The sequence below is a fragment of the Theobroma cacao genome, chromosome 9 (genome assembly GCF_000208745.1).
Source record: "Theobroma cacao cultivar B97-61/B2 chromosome 9, Criollo_cocoa_genome_V2, whole genome shotgun sequence".
In the NCBI taxonomy this organism is placed as follows: domain Eukaryota; kingdom Viridiplantae; phylum Streptophyta; class Magnoliopsida; order Malvales; family Malvaceae; genus Theobroma; species Theobroma cacao.
Window position 1 is genome coordinate 28719428 of NC_030858.1, and position 13487 is coordinate 28732914.

Genomic DNA, 13487 nt, shown 5'->3' on the forward strand with positions numbered 1-13487 from the left:
GAAAAAATTATAACCATAGGCGAAAAATAAGTAACTTTAGGTTAAGGCTACATTTAAAAAAAGTGCAATCTTAGCTAATGTATGGAAAAGTTTAGATACAATTTTTTAATGGTATTTAACTGCAAAATTAATATGCAACCATATACTATTTGGCTGCAATCCTAAATCGTAGGACAACATTTAAAATGTGTAGCTAAAAAATATATGATAATTCCTAATGCTATATAACAAGACTGATGCATAATGCTGTACAAAAAGATCTAATCCATAATCAAAACACAATAAAACACTATTAAAACGCTTTGCATAGCAATCAACAAAAAATGTTACCAATTCCAAAAAATTTTGATATATGCCTCAATGAATCCATAATGTAATTCAGCACTGTACAAATGTAATCAAGTTATTGATAGTCAAAGAATCCAAATCTATACACTCTATGAATTCCATCTTCAAGAAATCTTCAATCATTTTAGTGATACCATACTTTGATTCTTTGTGAATTCCATCTGCTTCTGTAGAAGTCCACTTGGATACAGTGAATTGGAGTCTACAACATCAAATGACTAAAAAAATTACATAAAAATACTAAAACAATGCAGTTGCAAAAAAGAACATAGATTGTAACAATGAAGAATTGGACATTAGTTTCCAATACCAAAAACATGTAGGGAAAGAGTTACCAAGAAATACTAATTTCCAAAACATGATAGTAACTTTGCCATTCCTTTATAAAGTAAGGTTTTGAGAGAAGAAAATGAGCTAAAAGATCCAAAATTTAAGTCACTTATTATATGTGGAACTTAAAATTTTTATGTGGCTTCATATTATAACTAGAGTAATAATCCACAGGAATATGTAAGATGTAACAAAAGTGAGAAGGAAATTGCTGTCCAATGAATTGAAGAACTAGCCAAGTCTTGTCATTAGGTGGGTGCGGGAATGAGGACCTTTAAACTTCTAGTTAGCTTCATCCAATGATTTAACTTTTTGTTGAGTGCAGCCATCAAATTAGATTTTAGAATTACAAATGTAGACAACAACTTTCATATGTACTCTCTGCCATAAAGAGAGAGAGTATCATATTGTTTCGCCAATCATCTCGCCACCCTTCCATTCCATTGTGTCAATAAGCAAGAGCATTAGTGATATGATGAAAAACCTAATAAAATGATTGCAAAATCTTGAAATTCAATTCTGCTATTGATCATTACCAATTTTCTCAATCTATTGTGCTTTATTAAAATGACCTTTTTTAGTACTATTTGCTGCATGAGAAACCAACCTTGATGTATACTGATTTAGACCAACCTTAACATATATTGATTTAAACTAACCTTGACATATGAATAAAATATTTTAAGTAAGTAGATACCTTAATTGATAAATATTTGAGGCTTTTCAAAGTTGTGCCTTTATTCTTTAAACAAGTCGAGGAACACTTACTTCCACCATCTAAAAAAAAAAAAAAAGAATGACATCACAAATCATAAATCTTAAACCATATTGCAAATTATAACCTTAAAATTATAAATACTCTTAAAGTGTTTGCAAGCTGCTAACCCTACAAATATAAATAAGAGATGTATTATCAAATATTTGATGTTTGATAATTTGTTCCATTTCTTGGCAATCGATCAATAATGATTCATTAAGTTGCAAATTACTATAAGCAAAGAAGCTTGGGAATAAAAAGAAAAGAAAAAATAGTTACAATAGATGATACCATTTGCAAAAAAGTTGATGGCTGGTCATTTGTGGTTGAAATTGTTGGCCTAGTTATTTCCTTAGCGTTTCCCTTATTAACTTTCTATATTGATATCAAATAAAGTAAATTATTAACAAAATAACATACAAGTTAATAGCATCATTAATAAAAACTACTTGGTATATAATGGACGAGAAGGGGAAAGATGTAAAGGAAAATCAACATTATAGATCAATCACAAGGTTGTATTCATTTGGATCATATTATCAAAACAAGTTAGCAGTAATATAACCCTTAATGTTCTATTCTTTCCCTACCTTTTTGTTTCCATTTTAACATTCTAGTTATATTACCTAAACCAAAGTCACTTCATAATATACCAAGTAAAACAAGGCAATAGCTAATATCAAACTCACGTTGGAAATAAGGTTTCAAATGAGTAATTCTTTTAACATGCTCCATACTTATAATTGAGAATTAATCAAATAATGGAAATGCAAATAATAGTACCTAAAATATTTTGTGCTTTCCTTACACAAATCCTGCAAACAATTGGGCTTCCAATAACTCCTTAAACGTCATTGCAATTAGCTCATCCTCCTTCATTGAGACCCTCGAATTAACAACTTGCAATAGCTTATTGGCTTCAATAGTAGAGAAGATATCAAAATTTGATGGTACCTGCCATATTGACACAAAAATTTTAACAATTCCATATAGTGTATATCAAAATGAAACTAAAATGACTTTTCCTTAATTAACTTCTCTTCCTGCATATAGGCATTGAATATCCTCATTCCTTTAGGTCCATTAGTATTTATGATCTTTGCAAAATGAAGATCAACAAAATAATCTCTAGGAAGAAAATCATTGAACCGATAGTGAAAACTCTCGAATCTCGCTGGCTAATAAATGAATGGACAATCTCTAGCCTTAGCTATATGCTCATTAGTTTGCATAACATTTCCTCTTTTAAACTATCTCTCAGAAATTTCATATTAGAATTTGCTTCATTCAAAGCCTCACTTCACCATTTATAAACATCATAATTTCATTTGTAAATTATATGAAAAAACCAGAAAAACTTACAACCTCAGTTGAATTATATTAGATCCCCCCATTAGGAACTAAAAAATAAAGCTAAAAAAGTAAAATTTAAATTACCCCTTAGCTTTAATCAAATAATTCAATACTAAAACATTGAAAATGACATGCCAAACCCTATTTCCACTTTAGCTTTAATCAAATAAGAGGTAATAGAAAAATGAAAAGCAGTAAAAAAAAATTTACGAAGATATGACAAACAATATTTAAGAAACAAAGCAAAGTGTAAAGCAAGTTGCTAATAGATGGAGCAGCCTAAAATTATTTGCTTATGAAAATTTATATATATACAGCCAAGACCTTAGCCACACCCTTTACCTCCCCCAATCCCCACAAAGTTTTGCATATAATATGCAAATACAAACATAGGAATACATGATGCATGGTTTGTATTATAGAAGATAGCATCGTAAAACCCATCATTCAAACTTCAATAGCCATGCTTGGTTGTTACTAGGTCAGTTACGAAATTTTGAATTGTAAAACATTGCAAGGTTCAAAATTACAACATTTACAACTTGAATTACCATTATTAATAATGAAGTAAGTAACTAGAACCTAAAAGAATAGAGGTACTTTAAATCAACACCTATAAGCCTATTATAAAAATGTAAAATGCAAAAAAAAGAAACCTAAATAGTAAAATTACAATAAAAAATGACGTAAAATGCTAAATAATATTAAATTTTCAAAGAACTTCAATTTAGAATCCAAATGGATTTCTCTTAGCAAACAAAGCAACAAAATGAAAATGACTAAAACACAAAAGAACGCAAAAGACAAAAGCACCACAAACTTACCTTCAATAGATTCTCAAGAAATCAAAGTCATCTCACTCCTGCAATATAAGAAACAAAATAGAAAATGTTAACTACCATCAAGTAGAAAATGAAAAAAAAAGAGAAAAATTAATGAAAAAGAAAAATAGAGACAAAAAGAACACAATTTAAAGTAAAGAAAATCCATAATCCGTAAAAATATATAGAGAGAGATGGGTAGAAAGATAGAGGGAAGAGAGAGGAGAAGAAAAGGGGGTCTTTAACAATGGCCAGCGACTTGAATGGAGGCGAGAGGAGATAAGGCAAATGTTCTTTCTTCATGTGATTGTCAATTTCTAGAAAAAGCCACATTTGATGTTTAAGGAACCTCACATCTTGCTCTAAAAAAGGAGAATTTTTGAAGGAATTGGGAATAGGGTTTTAATTATAGGGGAAGACAAACAATCAAAGAATTTTAGGTCAGAGTTTCAAAGGAGTTGAAGCTTTTTAAGGTTTAAATATTGAAAGATTTTGACTACATATTTTTGTTACATTTCAGGGGATTTCAAATTTAAGAGAAAGAGAGACTAGAGGAGGTAAGATGCGAGAGTGTTATATTTTAATTAAAAAAAAGAAACATAAAAGGTATTAATTTTTTATGAGTTGTAAAATAAAAAATGTATCTAAATTTTAAGGTCCAAATATTGTGACAAATTCTTTAAATGTCAAAATGAAAGTGCATCTAAAATAGTGTAGTTAAAACCCATTTATGTTGTGGTGAATATCTATAATATATATAAAAGTAGAATGGCTTGAGGATTGTTTCAATTTCCTTTAATTGAACCTTCAATTGAATGACAAGTGTCATTCAATTAAAGCCCCTCCCTATATATATATTTTTACCTTTGGTTCATTGAAACGATGTCGTTTAATGCCTTTTCACTTCTTTCTTTTTTGGCTTTGGTTATTCAAAGTGACGTTGTATTGATATTAGGCGTTTTGCATTCCTGTTATTGTCGATTGAGGTTTTTTTTTTTTGACTTGTCCTTATTTCTTAGATTAAGTTTGTTCTTCTCTTAGTGTTGGTTTTTGCCGTCCCCATTTTCTTATTCTCATTTTGTTGTTTTTGTTATCTTTGCTTTCGACGATCAACCTCCCAATTGTTGTTCGCCTCTTTTCTGCCCGTTGGTCAGCTTTCATCTCCTCCCTTGTGGCATCGGACTCTTTCTCTTCTGTTGGTACCTCCTTTCTCTATTTTCCCACTTAATTAGTTAAATGGTTTGAATAGCATCTACCAAATTAATCCTTTATTTGTAGCATTTCCTCTGTCCCTATTTTCTTTTCTCATTTTATAAGTCTCAGTCACGCGAGAAACTTTCGAGACTATAAACAAGCGTTTTGTTCATCCTTCTAGGAGAAATTGCCTAACAATTACAAAGGTGTGCCTTACAATACTTGGGACTTTAATGGTCAAAGTCTCAGTTTGACCTTTTATGTTTCTAATTTCTCTATTATTAACACTCTCTAACAATTTCATACTGTTTCCATTGTTTGGCTTATTCACTCAACCCAAGGCTCTATTTCTAGCAGGCTTTTCCTTTACCCAACTGATTTCTATTATAGCTTCCTTTGGTTTGTGGCAGTTATAATTCTTAATCACTTAACTTCCAATCCCTGTTGGCTTTTTACTTTGTTGTCTTCATAGATGGAATGTAGTCATTGTGATAATTAAATCTCCTTGATTTTTTAGCTATTTTTATGTGTTAATCTATTTACGATATTCAATTCAATAATTTTGTTAGACCAATTGCAAAGAATTATGGGGTGGGAGTTACACTTATTTACTTGAGTTTTTCAATTAAACTCAAATACATGCTTGGTCTGTTTTGGGCATGCATGAAACCCATGATAATTATATTATCTAGCTTTCACTTTTTCTGTGCTTTATATATTTTTTCCTTACAGTTACCTGTAACTGTTAGCTAAGTAAAGAGTTAATTGTTCTTTAATTGTATGCCCTCCCACCTCCACCTCTAAAAAAGAGTTAATATTTACATAGATGGGATTTTGATAATAAACTTTGGGTTATACAATAAATAGTAATCCTTTCAATTAGTTAAATGGTTTGAGTAGCATTTACCAAATTAATCCTTTATTTGTTTTATTTATCTCTAACTATGAAGAATATAATATTATTATTAAGTTATTTTATGAATGTCTAAATGAAAAGATATCTTCCCACCTTTTTTTCACATAAAATCTCTGTTTTGAATTTGTTATGATGAATTATGAGTTCTTGACTGAATAAATGACTACTTAAAAGATTTTATTTCAAAATTACTTCATTTGGCAAGAATAAATTGTGTTTTCTTACAAATTCTTGATGTGAGATTTAAAAACATTACACTTTTAAAGATAATATAGGAAGTAGGTTTATAAATGTTCTATTTTAATATTAATATATGTAATTTCAAAATTTAAGAAAAAAAATTTCGATCAATGAATTTTATTGGTATATAAGAGGATACTAATAGTGTTAGTAAGTAATTAGTTAAAGTTTTTCCATTGTTTTGCAATCTTTGTTGTTTTCTACGGAACAAAGTCATGTACTAACGAATGACAATATCATTTAAACTGTGAGCAATGTGACTATTGAAGGTAATTTTATTATTGAAAGAAATCTAAATGATGTATTTGTTATGGATTTACGTTTTACGCAGTTTGTTCCTTTAACGAGTTGTACGGAAAGAAGAATGAGTGTAGAAAGCCTTTATGATGTACCTGTTATGGATTTTTTATTTATATAGTTTGTTTCTTCAACCAGTAGTACAGAAGGAGGAAATGACTTAATTATATATTTTCCAGATTAGTTGTATGCCTGTTGATATCATGTTCCCTGAGTGAAAAATATGGAATCAATTTCTTCAACAAACAAATGGTGGCTTGCGTCTGGATGCATAGGATCAATCACATCCAATAGAGGTAAGGAATAATTAGTTTACTGATTAAGATATTGACTCATCTAAAATTCAAGCTGTTGTTTACCATATAGCTTTATTTTTGTGTCTACGTTTATGCTTATTCATTTTTAGAGCAATCTCTGTATATTTCCTAAAACTTAAAAAGCAATAAAATTTGATGTAAGTTATTAGTCCGTACTTAAATCAATAGGAATGTTTAAAGGCATTTAGCTAGCACAAGCAAGCTTCCCCTACTTCCACATAAGCGAAATATATCCTTCTTGATTAATCGGCATCTATCTAGGTGGAGATTCAACATGCTTATTCAGTTGATGAAATATTTGATGCTATCAGTTATAAAAATGGATCTGTTGTTATCAGGATGCTGCAAGGTTATCTTGGGGATGAGATATTCCAAGTGGGTTCACATTTGTTTTATGGAATGATGTTGATTTGTGGAGGACCATATAAAACTTCTTGCTTTTCTGTGCAATCGGATTGTGAAACACTATATATGTAAGATGCATGAACTAGGCCATTAACAAACTCGAATTGGAAAGTCTAAAAAGAAATATTTACTAAGCCATAGTTTTGCATTTTGTATCTTGAATTCTGATATGGCAATTTCTCTTATATTCTAGAAATCCTTAGGTTTATGCATTAAAAGATATGCTTAGAACAATGCAAAGACATGGGATTTATGAAATGTCCTTTAAGAGGAATCTGGCATTCAAGTAAACTCAATGATGGATAATTGGACAAAGCAAAAAGGATATCCAGCTGTTTCAGTGAAATACAAAGACCATATTTTAGAATTTGGGCAAGTAATCTGGGATTAGCATTCTCTTATTTATTTTCAACATTTTCATACAAGTGACAAGTATCTGATAATTCTTCTGGATTTGCAGGCATGATTGTATTCATATCTTCCAAGAATCAGCTACACTTTTCATGATTGCATTCATATTTTTCAAGAATCAGCTACATTTTTCATGATTGTATTCATATCTTCCAAGAATTTATTAAGGAGTTAATGGTATTTATCTCTTTACTGTCTTTATGGTGCTTAGTTCATTTTATGAATCAAGGATGTCAGGTTCAGGATGTGTTTAGTATCTATAATTTTGTGCGATTCACTACTGTTGTATGTCTCATTCCTTGAATAATGCATGTGGTTTGATTTGGTTTGTTCATCTTCTACTAAGTGTTTAGATGCATTTTAGATACAATGTAAGTTATGCCAATAGCATATGGAACATTGATGGTGGCACATATATTCTTTTTATTTTTGGTCATCTTTTGTTGAGTTTTTCTGCTATGGGGAGAACCAATTAACTTTGATCATTTTTACTCTTTTTCAAGGAAAATATATACAAGGATTGTGTTTATTTTAAAAGATTTAGCTATGCTTAATTGAAATTTTCAAAGCTTTAATTATAAAATCATTTATATGTAAAAGCACATTGTCTTGCCCTTTGCTAGAGAGCCTTTTCAATTAGAAAGCTCTATTAAAGTGCTTTTAAGTTCCAGCAAACAGTAGTTAAAGCATTTTTGTTTTTGCTACATAGTAATTAAAGCACTCGATTCTATTTTTTCCAAATCACTATCTTATTTTGCTGTTTATTTGTTGTTTTTGACTTAACTACAAATAAGGGAATATAACAAGCAGTTTTTGACAGCAAAACGGATTCCTAACCTTGATTACCTTGAGCCTTATTTTTAATTTACTTTATTAAGGTTGTGGGTATCCAATCAATTAGAAGACAATATCTTTGCACATGTAACATCCATGTCAAACCGATATGTTCTTTATAGTTTTCTCCTTTTCTCTAGATTATTCTGTTGACTTCTTATCACTAGTTTCTGATAAACAATGAATAAGTCAATTCAGAATTCATCTTTCAAGCTATGTTCAATTGATAATTAACTTGATTAGTCTTCAGAAGAAGAAAAAGGTTGGTGCTTTTTGCTTTAAAGTTTATTTCAAACAACTTTAAAGAGGTAAAAAAACCTATGGTTTTGTTTCTTTACTTTTAACAATGAATTTAAGTTCTTTCTAAGTGTTTCATTCTATTGTATATACAATATTACTTTTTTACTAATAAGTTTCTATGATATGACATTTGAATATTAACTGTTGTTTAATATTTGTTATTTGCATGTTCTATTCTCATGGATTGAGTTGTTGTAAAGGTGTACAAATATTTATTAGTTGATAAAATGCATAAAAAGGAGAATAGGTAAAATGCATCTTACCTGCAACAGTGCATACTAAATCTTGGGTTGTATTTTTTCAATTTTTTGTATGAATTATATTAGTAAATATTAAATGAAATTTCCATCGAATTTTTGAAATGGCCTCTTGGCTAAGATCAGATAAAGTCCTTTGAGAAAGCAACAAATTGATTGTTTATCCTTGCTTGATGATTACTTGCAGCTCCAGTTAGTGAAAAAGTCATAGTTATTGCTTGTTTCGTACAGCTCACATTTAGTTGCATAGAAAATATATAACTATTTATTGCATAATAAGCCGATAACAAGTAGCCATGCAAGTTGGTTAATTTTTGTTGATTTATCAAATCAACATGAGCAGCAACTTATAATGCTAATCCAATACACTAACCAGATGTTTAATAGATGGAGCAATTCTCATCATGACCAAGAGAATGATTCATTGCAGCATAAATCCAAGGTAATAAAGTTTGAGTAGTTAGTGAATTTGTATTTAACTATTGCAAAACCTTTGTGTTGTCTACTAAGATCTCTTTTTGCTGCTACTTATCTTGAAAAATATTGCACCAGTGAAAATGTGATCTACCTACTAATAGTATCAGTGAAAATTTATTTTATTCTATCTTTAGATTATGATCACTTTTAGGTTAATATTTCCTTTTACATAAAAATAAAAGTAGGTAAAGGAGCTTAGAGCTGCATCGGTGGCATATGTATAATATGACTTTTTAAGTTTTGTTTACACAATAACAATGATTTTGTAGTTTATTATTTGTGATTTTTTTTGTAATATAAAATTTAGGCAATTTCGTTTACACACATTTTGTGATTGTAATAAAAATAAGTCAATACTGATAAACAGTTTAAGGTTATATCGTACAAATAAACATATATTTCCTTATTATATGTCGAAGTAGGATGGCTATGTACTGTTAAGTTTCTGTGCAAGTAAATTTATTTCTCAAGTTGTACAATTAATAGATAACTAATCAACTTACTGTAAATCCTTCTTTATTGTAATTAGCATGTATAATGTATTGTATAGATAAATCAAATCAAAGGTTCGAATAGCTGACCTAATATAGCATATGGATTCTCCATAAAATAAGTCATCTTAAGGTAGATGACAATATGTAAATAACAATGTTCAATAGCTTTAGACATTTCTAGAAAGTTAGTTTCTTTCTGATACATATTCAAATATATATAAAAAAAACAGCATTGATAGCTGATTTGTATACCTAAGAAATAACGTTTAGTAAATGTCATTATTAAATTTTTCAGAATTCTTTGGTTTGCTTTTATTTATTTAAGTAAAAAATACTTGAAAAAAATAATTTCTAACTTCTAATACTTAAATGACATATTTATATAATAATTATTAGTTGCAATCTAATATTACTTACTATTTATATCCTCTTATTTTATTTGAACTTGAATATATAGTATTTAGACATCTCTTTTAACATTAATGTTTAAATTCCAAAAAAATCCATCCAATTCATTGAACAAAATAAAAAGGTCAAAAAGGTCTACTCATTTCTCAGTATGCATAACATACAGTCATCATTGAATAAACAAATGAATTGAATTTGACAACCTTTAGCCATTCATTTTATATATAAAAGATAGAAATTACTAGAAATTAGTAACTATTATTATTTTTTTTTGAATTCTTGGGTTTGCTTTAATTTATTTTAGCAAAAAATACTTAAAAATAATAATTTCTAACTTTTAATACTTAGAAGACAAATTCATATAATTCTTATCAATTGCAATTTAATATTATTTACTATTATACATGAATGTTTAAATTCTAACAAATATCCATCCAATTCTTTGAACAAAATAAAAAAATCAAGAAGGTTTACTCATTTCTCAGTATACATAGCAGACAGTCATAATTGAATAAACAAATATACTTAATTTAAAAACTTTTTGCCATTCATTTTATATAGAAAAGACAGATACTACTAAAAATTTGACAACCTTATCATTTTGTTGTTTTTGGCATCTTTGCTTTTGACGATCAGCCTCCCAATTGTCGTTATCTTCTTTTTTGCCTGCCGGCCAGCTTCCGTTACCTCTCTTATCGTGTCGGACTCTCTCTCCTATGATGGTTCATAAAGTAAAAGATTGCCTTTGTTTTTTTTTATGGTGAAGGAAAATGTTAATTTTTTCACATCTATTTTTTGAGGTGCAAATGAATATGAAAATTTTAATGAAAGATTATAATTTCCTTTTTCATGGCCACCTAAGAAAAGTTTTGTTTCCCCAATTGGAAGGAAAAAACACTACCAATAAGCAACAGGCAATATGCTTTAGATGACCCATTTGAAAGTAGAGTAGACTTAGGAGGAATGATTGCATCGATCACCCTATTTTTGTGTTGTAATTTAGCATGAGTAATTAGTAAAGAGTGGGTTGGTGAGAGGGCCTAATGTGTCTCAAAGTAGAAATCCATCACAATCAAGCCGGATTTGGGAACTTGATTAACCATTAGCTAAGAGGAGTCACAATCAGTGGCATGATAAAAAGTTGTTAAAGATGTTGAGTGGAGAGAGTCATAGTTAAGTGGGTGAACTAAAACCCGTTAAACATAACATTTTGGGGAAAATTTTTTGTTAGATCTTGACATAATCCACATCTTCAAAACCCCACAACCTCACTAACCTCACCAATGACCAATGTCACTTTAGTTAGGGAAAGTGTGTTTAACTAAATTATCTGGTATACTTTTTTAAACTTTTAGAATATAATAATGGTAAAAAAGGAAACACAAATGAGAGATACTCCAAAACTGAGAATCAAGCTGATACTCGATCTTTCCAAGTCAGAAACTATCAAGGCCAGATGATGATGCAACAGTTTACTTAATTTTGAATAAGTTGGCCTTTCTTTTTGTAAACTTATGTAAACATAAACCTACTGCAAAACAAGAGTTTGTGTAGTTCTTTTTTTTTTTTTTGTGCAGATTTCATTGTCTAAGTTTCTAACTTAGATTTGGTACTTAAATTCAAATGAACTAACTGCATGTTTGATGCTACTGCTTCATAAGATGTAGTTGTATAGATTAACTTAAACGCTGTTTATTTCATGGCCTTTCATTTATTGTCAAGTTGATGGCATATCACCAATAACCATTTAAATGAACTAGTGCGCTGAAAGCTGAGAAGTTGGTTATGTTTTTGTGAACTGTTTATCTTTAATTCTATCAAGTTCCTACCCGTTCTGGAATTAAAGCAATTTTAAGTGTTAAAACTTTCTGTGGTTAATATTATGCAGATTAATTATAGATTATATGTTCCAATTTGCCAATAGTACAGATTGTAAAAATGATTTACATCATGGTTTCAAAATTTAACTTATTTGCATTACATTATTTGTTCTTACTATATTTACATTATGCACTGGTAGATTAATCTTTTTAAAGTCTACCACAACAAGTAGAAATGGATTAGCAATAACTTAGTGACTTGGAATTGTACAAACCACCAAAACTAGTGAAGGTGAAGGTCATACGAATCTGGCAGTCAACAACACCGGATAATCCACAAACACTTTTGAGCTTTGATTTCATAGTTGTTGATGTCAAGGTAACTTATTAACAATAAAAACCTTTACTTAAATGTTTCTTACAATATACATTTTAAAAATATACTAAAATACAACTTTATTGTATTTATCTCTTATAGAAAAATGTTATGCAAGTAATGATAAGAAGCTCAAATGCACAATAATTCAAATCTATTCTAAAAGAAGGCTCTGTATACTTGATTGACAAATTTGGGTTATGAAAAGCAAAAACAACTACAATGCTTTGCCTAGCGATTTGATGATCGTATTTTCAAAAGCAACAAAAGTGAAGCATGTTCATGAAGATGGAATTGCATATCCTACTCATCATTTTAACTTTACTAACTGCATCAAACTTCATGACAGGATACACCAGAAGAACATCTTGACAAGTATTAAAAGAAAATATCCTACATAATCAAATGCATTCAATCATTTAACTTTTAACTTTTATACTATGTTGTTTCAATACCAAAATTGTAGATGTCATTGGATAGCTGACAACAATAATTATTGTAAACAAAGTCCAGCTGAATCATAGAAGCACTACTATTCTTAAAAGAGACATGTATATACTAATCTCAGGTAATTACTATGATAAATAAATAGTACATTTTTACGTCAATATTTCTGCATATGGAGATAGACATTTTAATATAAATACACTGCTTAACATACCATATTTCTTCATAGTAACAATACAATCAAAGTTGTGTTGTATGGAGAGTTGGCAGTGGAAATAAATGAAGACGAAATACTTCAAAATAGGCCAAACATTGTTCTTGCTATTGCTGGATTGATGATTAAGACCTATATGCGTAAATTGATCATTATAAATGTTTTTAACAATAACAATAACTATTTACCGTAAAAAACCTTGGTTATTTAACTAATTATACTTTGTAGGATCATTGTATGCATCTTCTTGTTCTGTAACCAGAGTTTATATTAATCTTGTTATTCCTCAAGTAGAAGAACTAAAAGCCAGGTAATGTCGTACAAATTGAACAATTACATTATTTAATTAAAAACAACCTTGAAAGCGTCTTACTTATCACTAACAAAAAAATTTACAAGTACCGACATGAACCAATTGAAGCCCAATTGCAAAAAAATGGAAAAGAGGAGTCTCCTACAAATTACTCAACC

At 29.3% G+C, this 13487-nt stretch overlaps 1 long non-coding RNA gene across 1 annotated transcript; it reads right to left on the reverse strand.

The window, feature by feature from the left end:
- LOC108663418 lies at positions 1730–3644 on the reverse strand. Its single transcript, XR_001929400.1, has 3 exons — positions 3613–3644; positions 2219–2389; positions 1730–1810 (listed from the first exon to the last, which is right to left on the reverse strand). It is a non-coding gene; the product is annotated as an uncharacterized LOC108663418 (long non-coding RNA).